Source organism: Triticum urartu, chromosome 7A, assembly GCF_056163025.1.
Source record: "Triticum urartu cultivar PI428250 chromosome 7A, HENAU_Tu73, whole genome shotgun sequence".
Lineage (NCBI taxonomy): Eukaryota > Viridiplantae > Streptophyta > Magnoliopsida > Poales > Poaceae > Triticum > Triticum urartu.
The window spans coordinates 114,797,955-114,819,877 of record NC_141879.1 but is presented as its reverse complement, the minus strand read 5'-3'; positions in this window follow the sequence as shown (position 1 = coordinate 114,819,877).

The following is a 21,923-nucleotide window of genomic DNA, read 5'->3' as shown; positions in this document are numbered from 1 at the left end:
TAAGGTTTTATTCATGTAAACAGAACAACAATTTATTCTCTTACTTAAATGAATAACCGTATTACAATAAACATGATCAAATCATATTCATGCTCAACGCAAACACCAAATAACACTTATTTAGGTTCAACACTAATCCCAAAAGTATAGGGAGTGTGCGATGATGATCATATCAATCTTGGAACCACTTCCAACACACATCGGCACTTCACCCTTAACTAGTCTCTGTTCATTCTGCAACTCCCGTTTCGAGTTACTACTCTTAGCAACTGATCCAGTATCAAATACTGAGGGGTTGCTATAAACACTAGTAAAGTACACATCAATAACATGTATATCAAATATACTTATGTTCACTTTGCCATCCTTCTTATCCGCCAATCACTTGGGGTAGTTCCGCTTCCGGTGACCAGTCCCTTTGCAGTAGAAGCACTTAGTCTCAGGCTTAGGACCAGACTTGGGCTTCTTCACTTGAGCAGCAACTTGCTTGCTGTTCTTCTTGAAGTTACCCTTCTTCCCTCTGCCCTTTTATTGAAACTAGTGGTCTTGTCTACCATCAACACTTGATGTTTTTCTCGATTTCTACCTTCGTCAATTTCCGCATTACGAAGAGCTTGGGAATCATTTCCGTTATCCCTTGCATATCATAGTTCATCACGAAGTTCTACTAACTTGGTGATGGTGACTAGAGAATTTTGTCAATCACTATCTTATCTGGAAGATTAACTCCCACTTGATTCAAGCGATTGTAGTACTCAGACAATCTGAGCACATGCTCACTAGTTGAGCGATTCTCCTCCATCTTTTAGCTATAGAACTTGTTGGAGACTTCATATCTCTCAACTCGGGTATTTGCTTGAAATATTAACTTCAACTCCTGGAACATCTCATATGCTCCATGACGTTCAAAACGTCTTTGAAGTCCCGATTCTAAGACATTAAGCATGGTGCACTAAACTATCAAGTAGTCATCATATTGAGCTAGCCAAACGTTCATAACGTCTGCATCTGCTCCTGCAATAGGTCCGTCACCTAGCGGTGCATCAAGGACATAATTCTTCTGTGCAGCAATGAGGATAAACCTCAGATCACGGATCCAATCCGCATCTTTGCTACTAACATCTTTCAACACAATTTTCTCTAGGAACATATCAAAATAAACACAGGGAAGCAACTACGCGAGCTATTGATCTACAACATGATTTGCAAAATACTACCAGGACTAAGTTCATGAGAAATTTAAGTTCAATTTAATCATATTACTTAAGAACTCCCACTTAGATAGACATCCCTCTAATCCTCTAAGTGATCATGTGATCCAAATCAACTAAACCATGTCCGATCATCACGTGAGATGGAGTAGTTTCATTGGTGAACATCACTATGTTGATCATATCTACTATATGATTCACGCTCGACCTTTCGGTCTCCGTGTTCCGAGGCCATATCTGTATATGCTTGGCTCGTCCAGTATAACCTGAGTATTCCGCGTGTGCAACTGTTTTGCACCCGTTGTATTTGAACGTAGAGCCTATCACACCCGATCATCACGTGGTGTCTCAGCACGAAGAACTTTCGCAACGGTGCATACTCAAGGAGAACACTTCTTGATAATTAGTGAGAGATCATCTTAAAATGCTACCATCAAACTAAGCAAAAATAAGATGTATAAAAGATAAACATCATATGCAATCAAAATATGTGACATGATATGGCCATCATCATCTTGCTTCTTTGATCTCCATCTCCAAAGTACTGTTATGATCTATATCGTCACCGGCATGACACCATGATCTCCATCATCTTGATCTATATCAATGTGTCGTCGCGTGGTCCTCTCGCCAACAATTGCTCTTGCAACTATTGCTATCGCATAGCGATTAAGTAAAGCAATTATTGGACGCTTGCATCTCATGCAATAGAGAGACAACCAAAAGGATTTTGCCAGTTGCTGATAACTTCAACAAAACATGATCATCTCATACAACAACTTATATCTCATCACGTCTTGACCATATCACATCACAACATGCCCTGCAAAAACAAGTTAGACGTCCTCTACTTTGTTGTTGCAAGTTTTACGTGGCTGCTATGGGCTTAAGCAAGAACCAATCTTACCTACGCATCAAAACCACAACGATAGTTTGTCAAGTTAGTGCTGTTTTAACCTTCGCAAGGACCGGGCGTAGCCACACTCGGTTCAACTAAAGTTGGAGAAACTGTCACCCGCAAGCCACCTATGTGCAAAGCACGTCGGGAGAACCGGTCTCGCGTAAGCGTACGCGTAATGTCGGTCCGGGCCGCTTCATCCAACAATACCGCCGAACCAAAGTATGACATGCTGGTAAGCAGTATGACTTATATCGCCCACAACTCACTTGTGTTCTACTCGTGCATATAACATCAACACATAAAACCTAGGCTCGGATGCCACTATTGGGGAACGTAGTAATTTCAAAAATTTCCTACGCACACGCAAGATCATGGTGATGCATAGCAACGAGAGGGGAGAGTGTGATCTACGTACCCTTGTAAATCGACAACGTAAGCGTTTGGTTGATGTAGTCGTACGTCTCCACGATCCGACCGATCCAAGCACCGTTACTCCGGCACCTCCGAGTTCTTGGCACACGTTCAGCTCGATGACGATCCCCGGGCTCCGATCCAGCAAAGCGTCGGGGAGGAGTTCCGTCAGCACGACGGCGTGGTGACGATCTTGATGTTCTACCGTCGCAGGGCTTCGCCTAAGCACCGCTACAATATGACCGAGGTGGAATATGGTGGAGGGGGGCACCGCACACGGCTAAGGAACGATCACGAAGATCAACTTGTGTTCATGGGGTGCCCCTTGCCTCAGTATATAAAGGATGGAGGAGGAGGAGGCCGGCCAAGGCAATTGGTGCGGACGGGATGTGGAGTCCTACTAGGACTCCAAGTCCTAGTAGGAGTCCACCAAGAGGGGAGGAAGGGAGAAGGAAGTGGAGGAGAAGGAAAGGTGGCCGGCCCCCTTTTCCCTAGTCCAATTCGGACTAGAGGGGAGGGGGGGCGCAGCAGCCCCTTGGCCCTTTCTCCTCTTCCCACTAAAGCCCATCAAGGCCCATTGCTTCTCCCGTAACTACCCGGTACTCCGAAAAATACCCGAATCACTCGGAACCTTTCCGATGTCCGAATATAGTCGTCCAATATATCGATCTTTACGTCTCGACCATTTCGAGACTCCTCGTCATGTCCCCGATCTCATCCGGGACTCCGAACTCCTTCGGTACATCAAAACTCATAAACTCATAATATAACCGCCATCGAAACCTTAAGCGTGCGGACCCTACGGTTCGAGAACAATGTAGACATGACCGAGACATGTCTCCGGTCAATAACCAATAGCGGAACCTGGATGCTCATATTGGCTCCTACATATTCTACGAAGATCTTTATCGGTCAGACCGCATAACAACATACGTTGTTCCCTTTGTCATCGGTATGTTACTTGCCCGAGATTCGATCGTCGGTATCCCATACCTAGTTCAATCTCGTCACCGGCAAGTCTCTTTACTCGTTCTGTAATACATCATCCCGCAACTAACTCATTAGTTGCAATGCTTGCAAGGCTTAAGTGATGTGCATTACCGAGAGGGCCCAGAGATACCTCTCCGACAATCGGAGTGACAAATCCTAATCTCGAAATACGTCAACCCAACATGTGCCTTTGGAGAAACCTGTAGAGCTCCTTTATAATCACCCAGTTACGTTGTGACGTTTGGTAGCACACAAAGTGTTCCTCCGGAAAACGGGAGTTGCATAATCTCATAGTCATAGGAACATGTATAAGTCATGAAGAAAGCAATAGCAACATACTAAACGATCGGGTGCTAAGCTAATGGAATGGGTCATGTCAATCAGATCATTCAACTAATGATGTGATCCCGTTAATCAAATAACAACTCTTAGTCCATGGTTAGGAAACATAACCATCTTTGATTAACGAGCTAGTCAAGTAGAGGCATACTAGTGACACTCTGTTTGTCTATGTATTCACACATGTATTATGTTTCCGGTTAATACAATTCTAGCATGAATAATAAACATTTATCATGATATAAGGAAATAAATAATAACTTTATTGCCTCTAGGGCATATTTCCTTCAAATCCTGTTCTGGAAGTCATGTTACTAGACCATGATGAACCTACGAACTATGAGGAAGCGATGATGAGCCCAGATTCCGCGAAATGTCTTGAGGCCATGAAATCTGAGATAGGATCCATGTATAAGAACAAATTATGGACTTTGGTTGACTTGCCCGATGATCCGCAGGCCATAGAGAATAAATGGGTCTTCAAGAAGAAGATTGATGCTGATGGTAATCTTACTGTCTACAAAGCGACTTGTCGCAAAAGGTTTTCAACAAGTTCTAGGAGTTGACTACGATGAGATTTTCTCACCCGTAGCGATGCTTAAGTCTGTCCGAATCATGTTAGCAATTGCCACATTTTATGATAATGAAATCTAGCAAATGGACGTCGAAACTACATTCTTTAATGGATATCTTAAAGAAGAGTGGTATATGATGCAACCAGAAGGTTTTGTCAATCCTAAAGGTGCTAACAAAGTGTGCAAGCTCCAGCGATCCATTTATGGACTGGTGCAAGCATCTTGGAGTTGGAATATACGCTTTGATGAGGTGATCAAAGCATATGGTTTTATACAGACTTTTGGAGAAGCCTGTATTTACAAGAAAGTGAGTGGGAGCTCTGTAGCATTTCTAATATTATATGTGGATGATATATTATTGATTGGAAATGATATAGAATTTCTGGATAGCATAAAAGGGTACTTGAATAAGAGTTTTTCAATGAAAGACCTCGGTGAAGCTGCATATATATTGGGCATCAATATCTATAGAGATAGATCAAGACGCTTAATTGGAATTTCACAAAGCACATACCTTGACAAGATTTTGAAGTAGTTCAAAATGGAACAGTCAAAGAAGGAGTTCTTGCCTGTGTTGCAAGGTGTGAAGTTGAGTAAGACTCAAAATCCGACCACGGCAGAAATTAGAAAGAGAATGAAAGTCATTCCCTATGCCTCAGCCATAGGTTCTATAAAGTATGCTATGTTGTGTACGAGACCTATTGTGTACCTTGCCATGAGTTTGGCAAGGGGGTACAATAGTGATCCAGGAGTGGATCACTGACAGCGGTCAAAGTTATCCTTAGTTACCTAAGAGGACTAAGGAAATATTTCTCGGTTATGAAGGTGATAAAGAGTTACGTCGATGCAAGCTTTGACATTGATCTAGATGACTCAAAGTCTCAATCTAGATATTGTTGGGGAACGTAGTAATTTCAAAAAAAATCCTACGCACACGCAAGATCATGGTGATGCGTAGCAATGAGAGGGGAGAGTGTTGTCCACGTACCCTCGTAGACCGAAAGCGGAAGCGTTATGACAACGCGGTTGATGTAGTCGTACGTCTTCACGGCCCGACCGATCAAGCACCGAAACTACGGCACCTCCGAGTTCTAGCACACGTTCAGCTCGATGACGATCCCCGGACTCCGATCCAGCAAAGTGTCGGGGAAGAGTTCCGTCAGCACAACAGCGTGGTGACGATCTTAATGTTCTACCATCGCAGGGCTTTGCCTAAGCACCGCTACAATATTATCGAGGATTATGGTGGAGGGGGGCACCGCACACGGCTAAGAGAACGATCATGAAGATCAACTTATGTGTCTAGAGGTGCCCCCCTGCCCCGTATATAAAGGAGCAAGGGGGGAGGCCGGCCGGCCCTTGGGGCGCGCCAAGGAGGGGGGAGTCCTCCTCCTAGTAGGAGTAGGACTCCCCTTTCCTAGTCCAACTAGGAAGAGAGAAGGGGGAAGGAAAGAGAGGGAGAGGGAGAGGGAGAGGGAAAGAGGGGCCGCGCCCCCCTCCCCTAGTCCAATTCGGACTCCTCATGGGAGGGGGCGCGCCACCTCCTGGGCTGCTGCCCTCTCTCTCCCCTCAGGCCCACTAAGGCCCAATACTTCCCCTTCCGGCACTCCGGTTTTCTCCGAAATCACCCGAAACACTTCCGGTGTCCGAATATAGCCATCCAATATATCGATCTTTATGTCTCGACCATTTCGAGACTCCTCGTCATGTCCGTGATCACATCCAGGACTCCGAACAACCTTCGGTACATCAAAATATATAAAATCATAACGAAACTGTCATTGTAACGTAAAGCGTGCAGACCCTACGGGTTCGAGAACAATGTAGACATGACCGTGACACGTCTCCGGTCAATAACCAATAGCGGAACCTGGATGCTCATATTGGCTCCTACATATTCTATGAAGATCTTTATCGGTCTGACCGCATAACAACATACGTTGTTTCCCTTTGTCATCGGTATGTTGCTTACCCGAGATTCGATCGTCGGTATCTCAATACCTAGTTCAATCTCGTTACCGGCAAGTCTCTTTACTCGTTCCGTAATACATCATCTTGCAACTAACTCATTAGTTGCATTGCTTGCAAGGCTTAAGTGATGTGCATTACCGAGAGGGCCCAAAGATACCTCTTCGACAATCGGAGTGACAAATCCTAATCTCGAAATACGCCAACCCAACATGTACCTTTGGAGACACCTGTAGAGCACCTTTATAATCACCCAGTTATGTTGTGACGTTTGGTAGCACACAAAGTGTTCCTCCGGCAAACGGGAGTTGCATAATCTCATAGTCACAGGAACATGTATAAGTCATGAAGAAAGCAATAGCAACATACTAAACAATCAGGTGCTAAGCTAATGGCATGGGTCATGTCAATCACATCATTCTCCTAATGATGTGATCCCGTTAACCAAATGACAACACATGTCTATGGTTAGGAAACATAACCATCTTCGATCAACGAGCTAGTCAAGTAGAGGCATACTAGTGACACTCTGTTTGTCTATGTATTCACACATGTATTATGTTTCCGGTTAATACAATTCTAGCATGAATAATAAACATTTATCATGATATAAGGAAATAAATAATAAATTTATTATTGCCTCTAGGGCATATTTCCTTCAGTCTCCCACTTGCACTAGAGTCAATAATCTAGTTCACATCGCCATGTGATTTAATACCAATAGTTCACATCACCATGTGATTAACACCCATAGTTCACATCGACATGTGACCAACACCCAAAGGGTTTACTAGAGTCAATAATCTAGTTCACATCGCTATGTGATTAACACCCAAAGAGTACTGAGGTGTGATCATGTTTTGCTTGTGAGAGAAGTTTAGTCAACGGGTCTGCCACATTCAGATCCGTAAGTATTTTGCAAATTTCTATGTGAACAATGCTCTGCACAGGGCTACTCTAGCTAATTGCTCCCACTTTCAATATGTATCCAGATTGAGAATTTAGAGTTATCTGGATCAGTGTCAAAATTTGCATCGACATAACCCTTTACGACGAACCTTTTGTCACTTCCATAATCGAGAAACATATCCTTATTCCACTAAGGATAATTTTGACCAATGTCCAGTGATCTACTCCTAGATCACTATTGTACTCCTTTGCCAAACTCAGGGCAGGGTATACAATAGGTCTGGTACACAGCATGGCATACTTTATAGAACCTATGGCTGAGGCATAGGGAATGACTTTCATTCTCTCTCTATCTTCTGCCGTGGTCGGGTTTTGAGTCTTACTCAACTTCACACCTTGTAACACAGGCAAGAACTCCTTCTTTGACTGTTCGATTTTGAACTACTTCAAAATCTTGTCAAGGTATGTACTCATTGAAAAAACTTATCAAGCGTCTTGATCTATCTCTATAGATCTTGATGCTCAATATGTAAGCAGCTTCACCGAGGTCTTTCTTTGAAAAAACTCCTTTCAAACATTCCTTTATGCTTTGCAAAATAATTCTACATCATCTCTGATCAATAATATGTCATACATATACTTATCAGAAATGCTGTAGTGCTCCCACTCACTTTCTTGTAAATACAGGCTTCACCGCAAGTCTGTATAAAACTATATGCTTTGATTAACTTATCAAAGCGTATATTCCAACTCCGAGATGCTTGCACCAGTCCATAGATGGATCGTTGGAGCTTGCATATTTTGTTTGTACCTTTAGGATTGACAAAACCTTCTGGTTGCACCATATACAACTCTTCTTTAACAAAACCATTAAGGAATGCACTTTTGTTTATCCATTTGCCAGATTTCATAAAATGCGGCAATTGCTAACATGATTCGGACAGACTTAAGCATAGATACGAGTGAGAAAATCTCATCGTAGTCAACACCTTGAACTTGTCGAAAACCTTTTGCAACAATTCTAGCTTTGTAGATAGTAACACTATTATCAGCGTCTGTCTTCCTCTTTAAGATCCATTTAATCTCAATGACTCACCGATCATTGGGCAAGTCAATCAAAGTCCATACTTTGTTCTCATACATGGATCTCATCTCAGATTTCATGGCCTCAAACCATTTCGCGGAATCTGGGCTCATCATCGCTTCCTCATAGTTCGCAAGTTCGGCATGGTCTAGTAACATGACTTCCAAAACAGGATTACCGTACCACTCTGGTGCAGATCTCACTCTGGTTTACCTACGAGGTTTGGTAGTAACTTGATCTGAAGTTACATGATCATCATCATTAGCTTCCTCACTAATTGGTGTAGTAGTCACAGGAACAGATTTCTGTGATGAACTACTTTCAAATAAGGGAGCAGGTACAGTTACCTCATCAAGTTCTACTTTCCTCCCACTCACTTCTTTTGAGAGAAACTCGTTCTCTAGAAAGGATCCATTCTCAGCAATGAATATCTTGCCTTCGGATCTGTGATAGAAGGTGTACCCAACATTTTCTTTTGGGTATCCTATGAAGACGCACTTCTCCGATTTGGGTTTGAGCTTATCAGGTTGAAACATTTTCACATAAGCATTGCAACCTCAAACTTTAAGAAACGACAGCTTAGGTTTCTTGCCAAACCATAGTTTATACGGTGTCGTCTCAACGGATTTAGATGGTGCCCTATTTAATGTGAATGTAGCTGTCTCTAATGCATAACCCCAAAACGATAGTGGTAAATCGGTAAGAGACATCATAGATCGCACCATATCTAATAAAGTACGGTTACGACGTTCGGACACACCATTACACTGTGGTGTTCCAGGTGGCGTGAGTAGTGAAACTATTTCACATTGTTTTTAACTGAAGGCTAAACTCGTAACTCAAATATTTTACTTCTGCGATCATATCGTAGAAACTTTATTTTCTTGTTATGATGATACTTCACTCTGAAATTCTTTGAACTTTCAAATGTTTCAGACTTACGTTTCTTCAAGTAGATATACCCATATCTGCTCAAATCATCTGTGAAGGTCAGAAAAATAACGATACCCGCTGCGAGCCTCAACACTCATCGGACCTCATACATCAGTATGTGTTATATCCAATAAGTCAGTTGCTCGCTCCATTATTCTAGAGAGCGGAGTCTTAGTCATCTTTGCCCATGAGGCATGGTTCGCAAGCATCAACTGATTCATAATCAAGTGATTCCAAAAGCCCATCAACATGGAGTTTCTTCATGCGCTTTACACCAATATGACCTAAACGGCAGTGCCACAAATAAGTTGCACTATCATTATTAACTTTGCATCTTTTGGTTTCAATATTATGAATATGTGTTTCACAACGATCGAGATCCAACGAACCATTTTCATTGGGTGTGTAACCATAGAAGGTTTTATTCATGTAAACAGAACAACAATTATTCTCTAACTTACATGAATAACCGTATTGCAATAAACATGATCAAATCATATTCATGCTCAACGCAAACACCAAATAACACTTATTTAGGTTCAACACTAACCCCGAAAGTATAGGGAGTATGCGATGATGATCATATTAATCTTGGAACTACTTCCAACACACATCGTCACTTCACCCTTAACTAGTCTCTGTTAATTCTGCAACTCCCGTTTCGAGTTACTACTCTTAGCAACTGAACCAGTATCAAATACCGAGGGGTTGCTACGAACACTAGTAATATATACATCAATAATCTGTATATCAAATATACCTTTGTTCACTTTGCCATCCTTCTTATCCGCCAATTACTTGGGGTAGTTCCGCTTCCAGTGATCGGTCCCTTTGCAATAGAAGCACTCAGTTTCAGGCTTAGGTCCAGACTTGGGTTTTTTCACTTGAGCAGCAACTTGCTTGCTGTTCTTCTTGAATTTCCCCTTTCTTCCCTTTGTCCCTTTACTTGAAACTAGTGATTTTGTTTACCATCAACACTTGATGCTTTTCTTGATTTCTACCTTCGTCGATTTCAGCATCACGAAGAGCTTGGGAATCGTTTCCGTTATCCCTTGCATATTATAGTTCATCACGAAGTTCTACTAACTTGGTGATGGTGACTAGAGAATTCTGTCAATCACTATTTTATCTGGAAGATTAACTCCCACTTGATTCAAGCGATTGTAGTACCCAGACAATCTGAGCACATGCTCACTGCTTGAGTTATTCTCCTCCATCTTTTAGTTATAGAACTTGTTGGAGACTTCATATCTCTCAACTCGGGTATTTACTTGAAATATTAACTTCAACTCCGGGAACATCTCATATGGTCCATGACGTTCAAATGTCTTTGAAATCCCGATTCTAAGCTGTTAAGAATGGTGCACTAAACTATCAAGTAGTCATCATATTGAGCTAGCCAAACGTTCATAACGTCTGCGTCTGCTCCTGCAATAGGTCAGTCACCTAGCAGTGCATCAAAGACATAATTCTTCTGTGCAACAATGAGGATAAACCTCAGATCACGGACCCAGTCCGCATCATTGCTACTATCATCTTTCAACTTAGTTTTCTCTAGGAACACATATAAAACATAGGGAAGCAATAACGCGAGCTATTGATCTACAACATAGATATGCAAATACTATCAGGACTAAGTTCATGATAAATTAAAGTTCAATTAATCATATTACTTAAGAACTCCCACTTAGAAAGACATCCCTCTAATCTTCTAAGTGATCACGTGATCCAAATCAACTAAACCATAACCGATCATCACGTGAAATGGAGTAGTTTTCAATGGTGAACATCACTATGTTGATCATATCTACTATATGATTCACGCTCGACCTTTCGGTCTCAGTGTTCCGAGGCCATATCTGCATATGCTAGGCTCGTCAAGTTTAACCTGAGTATTCTGCGTGTGCAAAACTGGCTTGCACCCGTTGTAGATGGACGTAGAGCTTATCACACCCAATCATCACGTGGTGTCTGGGCACGACGAACTTTGGAAACGGTGCATACTCAGGGAGAACACTTTTATCATGAAATTTAGTGAGAGATCATCTTATAATGCTACCGTCAATCAAAGCAAGATAAGATGCATAAAAGATAAACATCACATGCAATCAATATAAGTGATATGATATGGCCATCATCATCTTGTGCTTGTGATCTCCATCTCCGAAGCACCGTCATGATCACCATCGTCACCGGCGTGACACCTTGATCTCCATCGTAGCATCGTTGTCGTCTCACCAATCTTATGCTTCCACGACTATCGCTAACGCTTAGTGATAAAGTAAAGCATTACAGCGCAATTGCATTGCATACAATAAAGCGACAACCATATGGCTCCTGCCAGTTGCCGATAACTCGGTTACAAAACATGATCATCTCATACAATAAAATTTAGCATCATGTCTTGACCATATCACATCACAACATGCCCGGCAAAAACAAGTTAGACGTCCTCTACTTTGTTGTTGCAAGTTTTACGTGGCTGCTACGGGATTAGAAAGAACCGTTCTTACCTACGCATCAAAACCACAACGATAGTTTGTCAAGTTGGTGTTGTTTTAACCTTCACAAGGACCGGGCGTAGCCACACTCGGTTCAACTAAAGTTGGAGAAACTGACACCCGCTAGCCACCTGTGTGCAAAGCATGTCGGTAGAACCAGTCTCGCGTAAGCGTACGCGTAATGTCGGTCCAGGCCGCTTCATCCAACAATACCGCCGAACCAAAGTATGACATGCTGGTAAGCAGTATGACTTATATCACCCACAACTCACTTGTGTTCTACTCGTGCACAACATCAACGCATAAAACCTAGGCTCGGATGCCACTGTTGGGGAACGTAGTAATTTCAAAAAAATTCCTATGCACACGCAAGATCATGGTGATGCATAGCAACGAGAGGGGAGAGTGTTGTCCATGTACCCTCGTAGACCGAAAGCGGAAGCGTTATGACAACGCGGTTGATGTAGTCGTATGTCTTCACGGCCCGACCGATCAAGCACCGAAACTACGGCACCTCCGAGTTCTAGCACACGTTCAGCTCGATGACGATCCCCGGACTCCGATCCAGCAAAGTGTCGGGGAAGAGTTCCGTCAGCACGACAGCGTGGTGACGATCTTGATGTTCTACCGTCGCAGGGCTTCGCCTAAGCACCGCTACAATATTATCGAGGATTATGGTAGAGGGGGGCACTGCACACGGCTAAGAGAACGATCACGAAGATCAACTTCTGTGTCTAGAGGTGCCCCCCTGCCCCCGTATATAAAGGAGCAAGGGGGAGGCCAGCCGGCCCTTGGGGCGCGCCAAGGAGGGGGGAGTCGTCCTACTAGTAGGAGTAGGACTCCCCTTTCCTAGTCCAACTAGGAAGAGAGAAGGGGGAAGGAAAGAGAGGGAGAGGAAGAGGGAAAGAGGGGACGCGCCCCCCTCCCCTAGTCCAATTCGGACTCCTCATGGGAGGGGGTGCGCCACCTCCTGGGCTGCTGCCCTCTCTCTCCCCTCGGGCCCACTAAGGCCCAATACTTCCCCTTCCGGCACTCCGGTTTTCTCCGAAATCACCCGAAACACTTCCGGTGTCCGAATATAGCCATCCAATATATCGATCTTTATGTCTCGACCATTTCGAGACTCCTCGTCATGTCCGTGATCACATCCGGGACTCCGAACAACCTTCGGTACATCAAAATATATAAACTCATAATGAAACTATCATCGTAACGTTAAGCGTGCGGACCCTACGGGTTCGAGAACAATGTAGACATGACCGTGACACGTCTCCGCTCAATAACCAATAGCGGAACCTGGATGCTCATATTGGCTCCTACATATTCTACGAAGATCTTTATCGGTCAGACCGCATAACAACATACGTTGTTTACCTTTGTCATCGGTATGTTACTTGCCCGAGATTCGATCGTCGGTATCTCAATACCTGGTTCAATCTCATTACCGGCAAGTCTCTTTACTCGTTCCGTAATACATCATATTGCAACTAACTCATTAGTTTCATTGCTTGCAAGGCTTAAGTGACGTGCATTACCGAGAGGGCCCAGAGATACCTCTTCGACAATCGGAGTGACAAATCCTAATCTCGAAATACGCCAACCCAACATGTACCTTTGGAGACACCTGTAGAGCACCTTTATAATCACCCAGTTACGTTGTGACGTTTGGTAGCACACAAAGTGTTCCTCCGGCAAACGAGAGTTGCATAATCTCATAGTCATAGGAACATGTATAAGTCATGAAGAAAGCAATAGCAACATACTAAACGATCGGGTGCTAAGCTAATGGAATGGGTCATGTCAATCACATCATTCTCCTAATGATGTGATCCTGTTAATCAAATGACAACACATGTCTATGGTTAGGAAACATAACCATCTTCGATCAACGAGCTAGTCAAGTAGAGGCATACTAGTGACACTCTGTTTGTCTATGTATTCACACATGTATTGTGTTTCCGGTTAATACAATTCTAGCATGAATAATAAACATTTATCATGATATAAGGAAATAAATAATAACTTTATTATTGCCTCTAGGGCATATTTCCTTCAGATACATATTGAACATGGGAGTAATTAGCTAAGAGAAGCTCCATCTAGAGCATTGTTGACATAGAAAATTTGCAAAATACATACGGATCTGAATGTGGCAGGCCCGTTGACTAAACTTCTCTCACAAGCAAAACATGATCACACCTTAGTACTCTTTGGGTGTTAATCACATAGCGATGTGAACTAGACTACTGACTCTAGTAAACCCTTTGGGTGTTGGTCACATGCCAATGTGAACTATGGGTGTTAATCACATAAAGATGTGAACTATTGGTGTTAAATCACATGGCGATGTGAACTAGATTATTGACTCTAGTGCAAGTGGGAGACTGAAGGAAATATGCCCTAGAGGCAATAATAAAGTTGTTATCTTATATTTCCTTATATCATGATAAATGCTTATTATTCATGCTAGAATTGTATTAACCGGAAACTTGATACATGTGTGGATACATAGACAAAACACTGTGTCCCTAGTAAGCCTCTACTAGACTAGCTCGTTAATCAAAGATGGTTAAGTTTCCTAATCATAGACATGTGTTGTCATTTGATGAATGGGATCACACCATTAGGAGAGTGATGCATTGGACAAGACCCATCCATTAGCTTAGCATATTGATCATTAAGTTTTATTGCTATTGCTTTCTTCATGTCATATACATATTCCTTTGACTATGAGATTATGCAACTCCCGGATACCGGAGGAATACCTTGTGTGCTACCAAATGTCACAACGTAACTAGGTGATTATAAAGATGCTCTATAGGTATCTTCGAAGGTGTTTGTTGGGTTGGCATAGATCAAGATTATGATTTGTCACTCCGAATATCGGAGAGGTATCTCTGGGCCCTCTCGGTAATGCACGTCATAATAAGCCTTGCAAGCAATGTGACTAGTGTGTTAGTTGTGGGATGATGTATTACGGAACGAGTAAAGAGACTTGACGATAATGAGATTGAACTAGGTATGAAGATACCGACGATCAACTCTCGGGCAAGTAACATACCGATGACAAAGGGAATAATGTATGTTGTCATTACGGTACGACCGATAAAGAACTTCATAGAATATGTGGGAACCAATATGAGCATCCAGGTTCCGCTGTTGGTTATTGACCGGAGAGGTGTCTCGGTCATGTCTACATAGTTCTCGAACCCGTAGGGTCTGCACGCTTAACGTTCGATGACGATTTTGTATTATATGAGTTATGTGATTTGATGACCGAATGTTGTTCGGAGTCCCAGATGAGATCACGGACATGACAGGAGTCTCGAAATGGTCAAGAGGGAAAGATTGATATACAGAACGATAGTATTCAGACATCGTAAGTGTTCCGGGGTACCTGGTACATATCGGGTCACCGGAAGGGGTTCCGGGCATCTCCCGGCAACTACATGGGGCTAATGGGCCAAGAAGGGGACAGACCAGCCCCTAAGGGGCTGGTGCGCCCCATGTAGGCCGAAATAAGGGGGAAGGAAAGAGGAGAAGAGAGAAAGGAAGGGGAGGGATTCGGCCTCCCCCTTCCTTCCCTCTTCCCTCCTCCTTCCTTCCCCCTCCGGCAGTTATGGAAGGGGGGAGACCGAATTGGGAGGCGCCCAAGTAGGATTCCTCCTACTTGGGGTGCCCCCTTGGCTGCCTCTCCTCCCCTTCAACCTATATATATGTGGGGGGCACCGCTAGAACACATACCAACAATTGTTAGCCGTGTGCGATGCCCCTCCATAGTTTACGCCTCCGGTCATATTCACGTAGTGCTTAGGTGAAGTCCTGCGCGGATCACTTCACCATCACCGTCACCACGCCGTCGTGCTGATAGAACTCTCTCTCGACACTTTGCTGGATCAAGAGTTCGAGGGGCGTCATTGAGCTGAACCTGTGCAGAACTTGAAGGTGCCATATGTTTGGTGCTTGATCGGTCGGAATGAGAAGAAGTTCGACTACATCAACCGCGTTGTCAAATGCTTCCGCTTTCGATCTACGAGGGTATGTGGACACACTGTCCCCCTCTCGTTGCTATGCATCTCCCAGATAGATCTTGCGTGAGCGTAGGAATTTTTTTGAAATTGCATGCTACGTTTCCCAACACCCGATTGGTTTTTCGTGGCTACAGAGGCTTGCGGTGGCGGAACTCCCGATCTAGGTTTATTTCTAGGGGTTTATATATTTATAGGGATTTTTGGCCTCGGGAACAAGTTAGGGGGGTCCACGAGGCGACGGAAAGACAGGGGGCGCGCCCTAGGGGGTGTCCTCCACCCTTGTGGATGCCTCGTGGCTCTTATGGCCCAACTCTTTTTCTTCGGGGGCTTCTTCTGGTCCATAAAAAATCATCGTAAATTTTCAGCTCATCTGGACTCTGTTCGATATTCCTTTTCTATGAAACTCAAAAACAAGGAAAAGACAGAAACTGGCACTGGGCTCTAGGTTAATAGGTTAGTCCCAAAAATCATATAAAATATGAAACATCCAAAACAGATAATATAATAGCATGGAACAATCAAAAAATTATAGATACATTGGAGACGTATCAAGCATTAGCTGCAGGGGTCTCCCCGTGGGCTCCTTGGTGCGGATCTGACGACGACGGGCCCCTCCCCTACCCCTCTTCTTGCCTCGTTGGTCTATGAGGCGGGCATCCGTGTGCCCGGTGCTCGTGGCTGGGTGGGGATGGGGGGTTGGTGGGTATGGACCGGGTGAAACCCTTGGTCTGCTGCATCCACGGTGACGGCGTCGTTGTCCTTCTTGAAGGCGCCACCTTTGGTCGAAGGATGAGTGGTCGAGGCTTCGCGGGAGGGGGGTTGTCTTCCTCGTGGTGTTCCTGCTCGGTTGCTTTCGGTCGACGTTGATTCGAGCTGCCGCAGTGACGAAGTATGGGTTGTGGCGGTGCGAGCTGAGGCGGCCGTGCTTGCAATTCTCTCCCCAGCATCCTGTTGGCCTGGCCTTCCTCTCAGGTGAGCGGCTTTACCTGCCGACGGCGTGGCACCCTACGGACCGGGACGAGGGGGTAGGGGCCTTCTTCGGAGGTTGAGACGGCTTGTGTGCTACTAGGGAAAAGGCTAGCAGCAGCGCGGGTTTTAGGTGTATCAGTAGCGCGGGGACCGGCGCTACTAATAAGGCGCTACAGCTAACATGTAGCAGTAGCACGTGCTCACCAGCGCTACTGCTACACAAGTGTAGCAGCAGCGCGCTTAGTGGAAGCTCGCTACTGCTATTATGCCACCCGCGCTACTGCTATTACGGACCCACGCTACTACTAACATAATAGTAGTAGCGTTTCTTGAGTACCAACGCTACTAGTATACTAAATACTAGTAGGGCACAATTTTTTCCGACGCTACTACTAACTTATTAGAAATTAAAAAAAATCAACCAATTCCATTCTATCACACAGTTGTCGTATCTACTATCACACAGTTCCTCATTATAGCCATAACTCATGCATAATTCCTATCCTTTATAGGCGTAAGAGTACAAACTGTACACAGTTCCTCATTGTAGCCATAACTCATGAATAATTCCTATCCTTTATAGGCGTAAGAGTATAAACTGTGTGTGGCAGCTACCTACGTAAGTGGTGCTTGCCATGCAAATTCAGAATTTTACCACTACTTCTAGATGCCAGAGAATGAGACACGTTAGTTGTTATGGTCCGATCAAAATATTGGATCACTCGTCAATGTGCGGCGCCTGCCCGAACTGATCTCGCGACCTGCAGCTGCGACGAAACACACTGGGTAGCCTCGACGAGCCACACCTAACCGACGACAGCCACCGTTGTGACGGCGTCACGTCCCTCACCCTGGCCCTCAGCTCCAGCAGGCATCGGTCGATGTTGTCCTCGTGCCTCGCCAACAGCGGAGGGAGGAAGCCATCATACACGTGCCTCGCACCCTGAAACCCGAACACCATTAAGATTCAGATTCAGAATTGGCCACATACCGAATCAAGTGTATCTAAATGTTGATCATCTCTCGGGCTCGGGGTGTCTGGTCGACTGCTTACCCATGTGCTGGGGTGCCGGAGATAGAGGACGAGCATCAGCTTCGCCTCTCCATACATCAGCAGCCATGACACCATCCGGTCCATGAACCTCTCGACGACCGTCAACATCGCCACCAGAACCCTGCAACATTACCAATAGAGGTTCAAAAACTTCAGATTCTATAGAAGAACACATAGAAAAACAACGCGGTACATGTCGGTGCCAATGTGCTACAAATTTTTCCCGAAATTCTTATTTAAGCCGTAATGCACAACTGAACTACACACTGAAGCAGCACATAGCTACTTCCATGACAAAAGATAACACAAAAGATTAGAAGCAATTCTGTTGTGTTGGAAGCCCTAAAAAGAAACAACACATACGAACCACATAAGGAGTTAAGAGGCATAATTCTTCCGGTAATTTTCTATCTATCCATTTTTCTAAGTAGTCACTTCAATACCTTGATATCTTCCACATTTTCAAAGATAACAAAGTCCATGAATCTACTGTTTGAAGAGCATAGTGACTATACAAACTTGCAAATTGGGCTGGCCAAAAACTAAACATAGAGTGCATCTTCTCTAAACAGAGAGTGGTACTTGTTGAAGACAAACTGGACTGAAGTGATAAAAAAAGGACACAGTGTCATACATACAGTCTACCGATGCACACAAAAGCTTACCCTCAAACAGCCAACCATGTAATAAGAAGACTAAAGCATTGTGGGGGGAGGGATGCTGCTGCCAGACAGTGTCATACAGTCTACAAAATGACAACCAGTGGACTCTTTTAATCTGATAGTGTTTCTTGTAGAAGAAATAGGCAAGATAAATCAAGTCATGATTGAATATTGATTAAGGACTACCAATCCATATATATAAATGTATTGTTTCTGTTACTCAACAGAACATGTAGGTAGCAACCTGATATGATGCTTGATTTGGACGAAAAAACCGCAAACCCTTTTTTCCTCTAGAATAAAAGTACCTCCCAAGTGTTCAAAACCACCACAAATTCATCTTGTTGCATATATCAACCGGAATGGATCCTAGTGTGGTTAATGATAATTACAAACTTAGCCTATTCACAATTGATTATTAGCTAAATATAAGAGAACATTGCATGTTTCATCACAGTAACTGCCAGAAAAAACTGAAAAACAAATGTTTCTACTATGTGGCATATTTGAACTTAAATATGCTATATCCCCATGTACCTTTTGTTTGCAGGTATCCTCTGGTAGCATTGCAAAAGTGAGACTACATTATGGCCTTGAATAAACATATACGAATAGTAATCTGCCAAGTAAGAAAAGTATCATGTTATATAACATATACAATCAAGTGATATAACTGGACGGATCTCCATACCCATGGAGAAGACCGGACATTGGTGCTGCTGTTGGTGGCGTGCATTGTCCTGGTCCTAGTCCTGGTCATGGAGACAGACGGGGGTTAGAGAGGGAGGGAGAGACGAGGGAAGATGAGGGATTTGTACCCATAGATGCGCCCCCTCTTGCCTGCAGATCCATGGCGAGCTCGCTCCGTGGGCTAGGGTTTCGGGTCCATGGTTCCGCCGCTGCCGCTGCCACTGCGTGGTTGTGGAGGAGGATGGCTCCGTGGATCTGGGTGCCGGCTGAGCAGCTCGAGCCGAGGACGAATCTGGCCGGAGGGGAGGAAGGGTCTCCATGGATGGACGACGAGGGCGTCCCACGGAGATGGCCGCAACCAACCGGAGCTTGTCGGCTCGATCTGCAGCCTTTGGAGCGAAGGAGAGGTCGGGGGTCGCCGGCGGCGGATTTAAGGGAGAGAGTGGAGGTGGGCGGCGGCGAGGAGATCTGGGGAAGGAGATCGACCGAGAGGGGTGGGGGGAGGAGATCGACCGAGGGGGTGGGGGCCACGAGAGAGAGACTTTTTTTTCAGGGATTCGTGAGAGAGAGTTTGGCAGGGGTGGGGGTCGATCCGTGTGCGGTGGTGGACACACTTAGTATTAGCGTGGGTATATCAAGTCGCTACAGCTATTCGCTTAGTAGTAGCGCAGGTTTTAGCATCTGCGTTATTACTATACCTAGTCTGGAGCCAACGCCCTGGCAACTTTAGTAGTAGCGCTTTTCTCAACTAGCGCGCTACTGCTAAACGGATATTAGTAATGCAGTTTTGTAAAGAGCGCTACTGCTAATTAACAGTAGCGTCTGTTTTTAAACCGTGCTGCTGGTAAGTTTCTGTATATAAGGTTTTCCTTAGTAGTGGTGGTTTGACATTGTTGGTCTCGGCGGAGTTAACATGCGTGGCCTCCTCTGCCTGCGGTTTCTGCCCGGTCCTAGTCGTGTCGTAGTCAAGATCGGGTTTGTCGACTTAGTGGTCCTTCCGGTGTCTTGTATCTTTACCGTTCTTACTCCTTTTCTTTTCTTTGGTTGTATGGCCCGTTGTATGCTGGTTGGGGTGCTTTATATATAAAGCGGGGGGAAACCCTTTATCGACTAAAGAAGGGCAGCGGTATTAATTTTCTGCAACATCTCCATGTATTTTCCGAATCAATACGACTACACATTGTCCATCGATTCATGCTCATTTCTAATGCCAGAACTTTTTTTTTGCGAGAATTGCTGCTGCAGTTGCTGGCTATGGCTCGTCGGTCAAAGAATTGTGGAACTTGCACCCGGTATTTGCGATCGGTGCTCGTCGAGTGCGCGCGTTCCTGGGTTAGTGATTGGTAACCTGGCGAAGCTAACCCCCACAACGTGTTTGGCAATATTTAGGAAGAGGAATGGAAGTTTAGAGTAGGGAGTTGGGTCGAGATTAGACATTGGATAGGTCGTTTTATTCCCAATCCTCTGTTTGGTGCGTGATAGGAGTTATGTGTGAGAATTTGAGAAAAAATTGTACTCTCTTGTTTGGTTTGTGGGAATTGACATGAGACTAGACAAGGAAAGTTAGGATAAACGGTTAAGATTGACTCACTTGTTAATAAAATGATGGGAGTTGAAGTCTCAAGTCTCATGCCTCTCCCCTTGTGAATTCCTAGTCCCTCGAATCAAACAATAGATTTAAAGTCTCATACTCCTTCAATTCCTATTCCCTGACTTTAATTACTCCCAACCAAACACGCTGCTAGAGATTAGCCAATTACGTGTGCAGTTGGGCATGCAAATTAGGATGGCAACACATCCATCCATCCATCCTTCACGAGGCAGACACACATGAGCGCGTGACGATTGAGGAGGTTAAATTAGCCGCCAATCGGCAATCGTTGTGCACTTGCATGAGAATCTTCTCTGATCGCGTACGGCATATCTCTACCGTCGATTTTACATGCATCACGAAAAGGGTTCTTCACGTGCTCCCTTCATCTATCTATTATATTATTAAAATAAGAGTCAAATAAGCCATTACGTTTGTTCACATATATTAACAAAATATTATCCATTGATTCTAACTATAATGGCCGAGATAAAAAGAAGTTAAAGGTTGCGTAGAACATCTATTGGGTACAATCTATCTTTGACACGTACAAAGGGCTTTGGCACGTAAACAAAATCAGCACACGTACAGGTGACGAAAAAGCTACATGAAAGTAAAGAGTTTTCCTTTAAAAAAGGAAAGTAAGAATTGTAATCACATCGCAGTTATAGCGACTTGAGAAAATATAGCGTTCGGCTCGGCTTGGCCTACGCTCCGTGAAGGGCATTGGAGATCCCATCGGAACCGGTGACACAACCGGAGTTGCCATCGAGGGGAAAGTTGTCGGCTCCAGAAGACTAACAAAGAACCTAATCAGTGTTCCGGACAAGATGCCGCTGAGCTGATTGGAGCAACCGAAGAACAACGAAAACCCCAAGATAATGCTTTCGAACAAGGCCATCATCGATCCTCACCGAGAAGTGCAGAATCTCCAGCGAGGTCGACGACCTCTCGACGAACCACACACGCAGGCTGCCATTGGCACCATCACCTCACGGCTCGCGATGGACGGCTATTCCCAGTGGATTATTTCGGCCTCAACGCCCACGCAGGCGCTGTCGAACCAGCGTGCCGCTCGACACCGGCAAAATTGTGTCCAGCTAA